The sequence below is a fragment of the Lytechinus pictus genome, chromosome 8, assembly GCF_037042905.1.
Source record: "Lytechinus pictus isolate F3 Inbred chromosome 8, Lp3.0, whole genome shotgun sequence".
NCBI classification, from domain to species: Eukaryota; Metazoa; Echinodermata; class Echinoidea; order Temnopleuroida; family Toxopneustidae; genus Lytechinus; species Lytechinus pictus.
The window spans coordinates 1,932,537-1,939,081 of NC_087252.1; the positions used below are offsets into that span (position 1 = coordinate 1,932,537).

The 6,545-nt window shown below is 32.5% G+C and overlaps 1 pseudogene; it reads left to right on the plus strand.

Moving 5' to 3' along the window:
• Window positions 1-4,231: 4,231 nt before the first annotated feature.
• On the plus strand, window positions 4,232-4,844 carry LOC129267337 (uncharacterized; annotated as a pseudogene).
• The last annotated feature ends 1,701 nt before the right edge of the window (window positions 4,845-6,545 follow it).

Genomic DNA, 6,545 nt, shown 5'->3' on the forward strand with positions numbered 1-6,545 from the left:
AAGAAAGTTATGAATTTTTAAAAGTTGTAAATATATCGAATCAATATACCAATGGAGACTTCAAAATGGCTACATATGTGTTGTCATAGATATGTAAGGAAGGACGACTATTCCATATACTCAATAACATGAAATGTCTAAAATGTCATTTTTCAAAAGTTTAACTTCAAATTGTGTACTTGTTTTCATGAGGATATAAACATATACTACCTTGGTCATATTTAGATTACTGCCCCAGGGGAATGGGTACTTAGGAGAAAACCACAAATCCCTTATGATAAAGCACATGCCTATTGGAAAGTTGTCCTTGCCCCTTGTCATAATTTACTTACCCAGTTGCCAATTTGAAATCTACTTAGTCTTAGGGATCTCAATTTTAAAGCAGCCATAACTTTTGTATTGATTGTCTGATTTCTTTTAAACTTTCACCATTCGATTTTATTTATTCTTCTCCTTTCCAACACAACATTTTATGGCCAAGGCTGGATTCCCCTGACTGTTCATTTTCAAGACAGTTATGATATACTATTGTAACAAAAGTACATACAAAAAGAGACCAGGGCTGGTATTAAAATGAAAGTATTGATTAAGTATTTTATTTGATATTATACTCGGCTGAGCAAAATGTTTAACTCTTATTCAGATCACGCTTTATGAAGCCAAATTTAAGCAAAATACTTACAAATAGCCATTATGACGTCATAAAGTTAAAAGCAAATAATGTGCAATGTACAGCATGTATGATTGTAAACTGCATGCAAGCCAGACTTAAGACAGGCAGACTTCTGACTTTGATTAAAGAAAAAAAATAATAATTTGATATCAAAGATGAATAAGTATCTTACTTAAAAAATACTGAGTAAAATGCTTATATTATAGCTCAAGTATCGAATTAAATACTGGCCGAAGTCTGTCATTTCATACCAAAAACCCCAAAACCAAAAAATATTTACATGGTTTATTAAACAAAACAATTAGAAATTGTAGTATAACAGGATAATTATATAATACCTGGAATATTATAAAGGCTGGTTGTTAGCCATTATCAACATCATGCTGAAAAATAATTTTTTAAATAATGAGAGAATTTTATCAATATATGCTATATATTCCAATTGTAAAGGTTCATTTTTGTCTCGCCTAAAAAGCAGAGTGAGACTATAGGCCCCTGCTTTTCTGACGGCGGCGGCGTCAACACAAAATCTTACCGAAGATTAAGTTTTTGAAATGACAGCATAACTTAGAAAGTACATGGACCTAGTTCATGAAACTTGGCTCATTCCATTTTACCATTTTCCCTCTTTTTTTTTGCCCTTTTGTCATCTTTCAACATTTCCCTTTCTTACTAATCATGCTAATGTATTAGTATTCAGGAATTATTTGTTCTCTCTCACATGCTCTTCTTTCCTTCAATATCCCGCTTTCCTTCCGCTTTCCCCTTTTAAAAAATGCCTTTTCTGATTTTTTTCCCACTTTTTCCTTCCCTTCCACCCTCCTTTCTCTGTTTCCTCATTTTTTTCTTTATTTCTTTTTCTTTCTTTCTTTCTTTCTTTCTTTCTTTCTTTCTTTCTTTCTTTCTTTCTTTCTTTCTTTCTTTCTTTCTTTCTTTCTTTCTTTCTTTCTTTCTTTCTTTCTTTCTTTCTTTCTTTCTTTCTTTCTTTCTTTCTTTCTTTCTTTCTTTCTTTCTTTCTTTCTTTCTTTCTTTCTTTCTTTCTTTCCTCCCTTTTCCCGATGAAATCCGACAAGGGGGGGGGGGTGCCTGGCACCTGTTACGCCACAGAGTAACATGATAACCTTGGCAAAACGGTCTGACGGTGCTGTCCAGTTATGCTCTTAGATGTCCTCCCTTTTTACAGATATTCAATATGAAACCTGCACGTTTTAAGATGAATTTAAAACATCGTATATAATATTCAGGGTTCTGTAATGTAAATAGAAACAATCAATAGTAAAGTGGGCTTAACAAAATGTTTGAAAAAATATCTGAAAGATACTTTACTACTTTACAACATAATTTGTACACTTTGATTCAACCCGTTATTGCAAACAATATTTCCTCCTACTTGTGTGAATACATGTATCTCCCTAAAATTCAACAGTAAAACACATGAGTTGTAGTAGATAAAGTTTAAAGGACAGGTCCACCCCAAAAAGTTGATTTGAATAAAAAGAGATAAATCCAAGAAGCACTGAAAATTTCATTAAAATCGGATGTAAAATAAGAAAGTTATGACATTCTAAAATATTTTGCTTAATTCCACAAAAAGTTATAATTTATGTACATCCAGATCGGTATGCAATAGGGAGACTGATGACGTCATCCAGTCACTATTTCTTTTCTTTTTATCAAATGAAATTTTTAATAATTATTCTAAATTTCTCGTTACTGTCAAGTAAAACAATTTAATACCTCCCTGAATATGTGACATTAGCATTTTTAATATATGTTTCAGTGAAGTTGGTCCCTATTGTCATATCTATGATAAATGAAATTTTGTATAATTCAAACAATACAAAAAATAACAATGAGTATAAAGGACATAATCGACTGTCCGATTTTTTGCATGCCACCAAAACGTGCATATCACTGTTTTGTGAAAAATAAGCGAAACTTTAAAATGTTACAACTTTTTTTATTTTACATTCGATTTTGATGAAATCTACAGCTGTATACGAAATTGATTTTTCTCAAATCTTTATTCAAATCAACATTTTGCTGGGGTACTTGACCTTTAATAAGTTACATTAGCTTCCTTATGTAAACGTCACCAGAGTTGAACCAAAAGGCCTCTTGTGAATTTCATTCTACTAATATGAAGTCTGACTGATAATATATATGAACATTGGTTGAAACAATATATGCAATAATTCAAGGTTTACATTTTATATACTAATTGATTACTCTGTGTTGATTTAATGATAACTCATTCTATATCTTTACAGGTTTCAAGGTTCCCATACTACTATGTGACTAGATAACGTGAACTTGAAACTTACCTTTATGTTTTTTCTGTTATTAATCGGAAAGGGACTATCAACTCACAACCACATATACATGTACATGTTTTCTGTAATAATTGTGAATTCAGCTTGGAAGGGAAATAACAACGCTACTATTGACATTTTATCTAGATAACAGAGTGAGTACAGGTTAATTCCTCATCTCTTTAACAAGGAATATATGTTTTTTTTATTATATAACCTGAACGAAAAATTTCATCACTGTGAAAGAAGGAATATTTTTTTATTGTTCAAAGAAAGGATGTATGAAAATGGCCAAAGAACTAAAACAAAATCATATCATCATGTTCTAACCCCCCCAAAAGAATCTGGTTTCAGCAATTATTGGATCACACATTTATTTTGGGCTTAACCACCATTAATCAGGTGGGGTTTTCAGTTTCAGTGATCACGTATGTTAGTAGCTTTGATCATTAGAGTCACAATTTGCATTATCAATAGTGATTTGATTTTAGATGTTGATTACAAGATAAATAATTTGTCAGTTAACACTTTATGATTTAATGCAAGTGATTCTTATTAGAAGGTGAGAAGTATACTTTATGTTTTATATTTTTTCCAAAAGCTGGTGAGCTTCCTTTAGAGATGTGATAGTAGGCCTATTTCAGATCTCGAAAATATAAGCTTCACTTTCACCAACAAAAACCATTTGCTCAGGATTATATCTCTGAATGTCTCTTTACTTCACAGTATTTTGAAGAAAAAGAAATCAAGGATTATCTGCAACGTTCTTCTCGGACTTAGGAATATTCTGACATTGATATCTCTTGAGCTGAATAGAAGCATAAAAAAACAGGTTGATACTGCCATGGACCTATTACAAAGCAGTAAGCCAAGTCAACCCTCTTGACATCTGTGACACCATGGTGACACCAAGACACGTACTAAGGAAAGAGAGACTTTCATCTCATATGCTTCTAAAAAAAAAACTGCATCCACAACCTGACAAAATTATTTGAAACAGTTCACAGCAACTGATGTTTTGTTCCTCATTTACTGTTACATACGGTTCACTACGATTTAAATTATTTTGTGTGTAAACCATTGTATTTCAATTTGTTACATGGTATTTTAATCATACGTTTTGGTTATCTTTATTATTTACTATCATTAAGTCTGAATTGCTACATTTACAAACACCATGGTAACACTCATTATTTTCATCACTTTATTTTATGCCAATGTGTATGAGTCAAGAGGAATATCCTTAATGCAAGGTCAAGAGGCCAATTTGGTTTTCCCATATCCATGTGATGGTACACAAGTTACATTACAACAATCTAACAGATGGCCATTTTATAGTTCAACAAAAGGGTCATCACTGTCTTTGCCTGCAAATCAGGCCCAGAGATTTGAGGTTAAGAATCTGATTATCAATGGTAGCTGCTCCCTGGATCTTACAATAAGAGATCTCATAAGAGATGATCAAGGCACATACATTTTGTTTGTATATAAGGATGGTAACATAATAGGTGATGATACACATAGGATATATCTTCAGGTAGATTATCCTCCTGGTAAGGCATCATGTGTTGTAGGTGATGATAAAGGTGGAGATTGGGTGGCAGTAGACTGTACAGCTAATGCTGGAAGTCTACCAGGGAAGATTGAATGCTATCAAGATGGTCTATGGATGCCTCCCCTGACAAAAACCGACTGAAACTGGCTCTCTTTTGAAACAGACTCTTCTCGTTAGAAAATCACAGCCAGTATTTTGTTGTTCTTCTATTCGGCAGGAAGATAAATCAAGATGTGCATGTGATAATTGTGCATTGTTTCTACAGAAAATTAATAGTACAGACCAACAGACAATGACATGGTAGCAATCATGATGTCTACTGCTCTCGTCTTGTCATCCATATCCACTACTAATGCAACGAAAAAGATCAGAAATGAATCAAAAATCAGTTATCATATATTCTTTGATAATACCTGTAGCCATTTTATCACTTATGATGAACATCTACTTTGCCTTCAATAAACTAAACCAAGGTAATGGTGCGTCAAAAATTCCGTCTACATCGAAAAACTTGAATAGTTACAAAACTGAAACATGTGAAGTGGAGAAACCGAGTACAATTCATTATTATCAGCCCCTCCAACAATCTGCAGAGATATCTGGCATGTTTTATATAAACAGAAATGAAAGCTGTACCAGTAAAGACACGACGCGTGTGATTCTCTAACAAGTCACAGTTTTCATGTTTTTGTTGTATTGTATATTTTAAACTTAAAGATTGATATAATTTCAATTATCATGATTATTACTACGCCTTACACTCCTTGTAGATAGTTGAAAAACATAATATTTTTTTCTTTAAGTAATCGTTAGTTTTGACTTTTCAGTATTTTTTTTATATTTATGTATGTATTTCATATATCCAAAGGTGTGACAACAGCTCAAGCATCTGCTTAACTTGTCATACCACTGCATTTCTGCAACCTTGGTATAATCAGTCATGTAAATGATCATAATTATACATCTTTTTATGTAAAATTTAATGTAATTAATGTTGTGATGGTCAAACTATGTACAATGTCATGACATACAGAAACGAATAAATAAATAAATAATTTTGGGTCTGACATGGTTTCACAAAATGTTACGTAGCTTTAGAACTTTGTATCCCTGCAATCAAATTTGGTCTTAAACATTGCGCGAGACTAAAAAAAAACAAACAATGAAATGTCACGGGATTTTTTTTTTTGCGTTACAGATTTATCGTAAAAATGTCGCGGGGGGGGGGGGGGGTGGCTGTTTCCCCCCCCGGTTGGATAGGGTTAAGAAGTTAAATAAGGTCCATTGTTGTCAAAATCTGTTGATTTTTAGTCTTTTCTGGGCAAACTAGTCTGCCGACAAACAGTGAATATGCATGGAACTTCTATTGTCTTTATTTGTAGCTTATCCATTTGTCAATTTCACTTTTATGTCCAGTCTGGGTCCTTTTTTTCATGGAAAAAAGCTATAGGGCCTACATTTATATTAAAGATTTGTTAATCTTTCTAACAAAAGGAAATCCACATAAAATGTTTTCTATCTGCACAGAGAAGTGTAATATCCGTCATGATTTGATAATAATTCTCAAAAGAACAAACTACCAGAAGAATACTATGTCAATATAATTGTAGTGTCTGATTTCATTGTTTTATATTTGCATGATTGTATCTAGACAAAGTCCCAGAGGAGAAAAGCAGGATTAGATCAAATCACCAGCAGTGGTAAGAATGCAATATATTTTGAATAGTCCGAGCATCATAATGTATTTTTTCTTCAGGTTAAATAAGAACAGAGTCGAAGGTAAAGATGCTAAATAATCAAAATAGATCACCAAATTGAATTGAATACATATACTTACAAATCTTTGGACAATTCTTTGAGGGATCCACATTCTACAAGCCCTGCTGTTTGGTGGATCCCTCCATTTCCTCAACTTTTATTTCAGTATAAACGATATAAAAAAAGCCATGCAAATTGTTTTATCATTCTCGATAAAACAATTTGCGAGGCTACTTTTAAATATTCT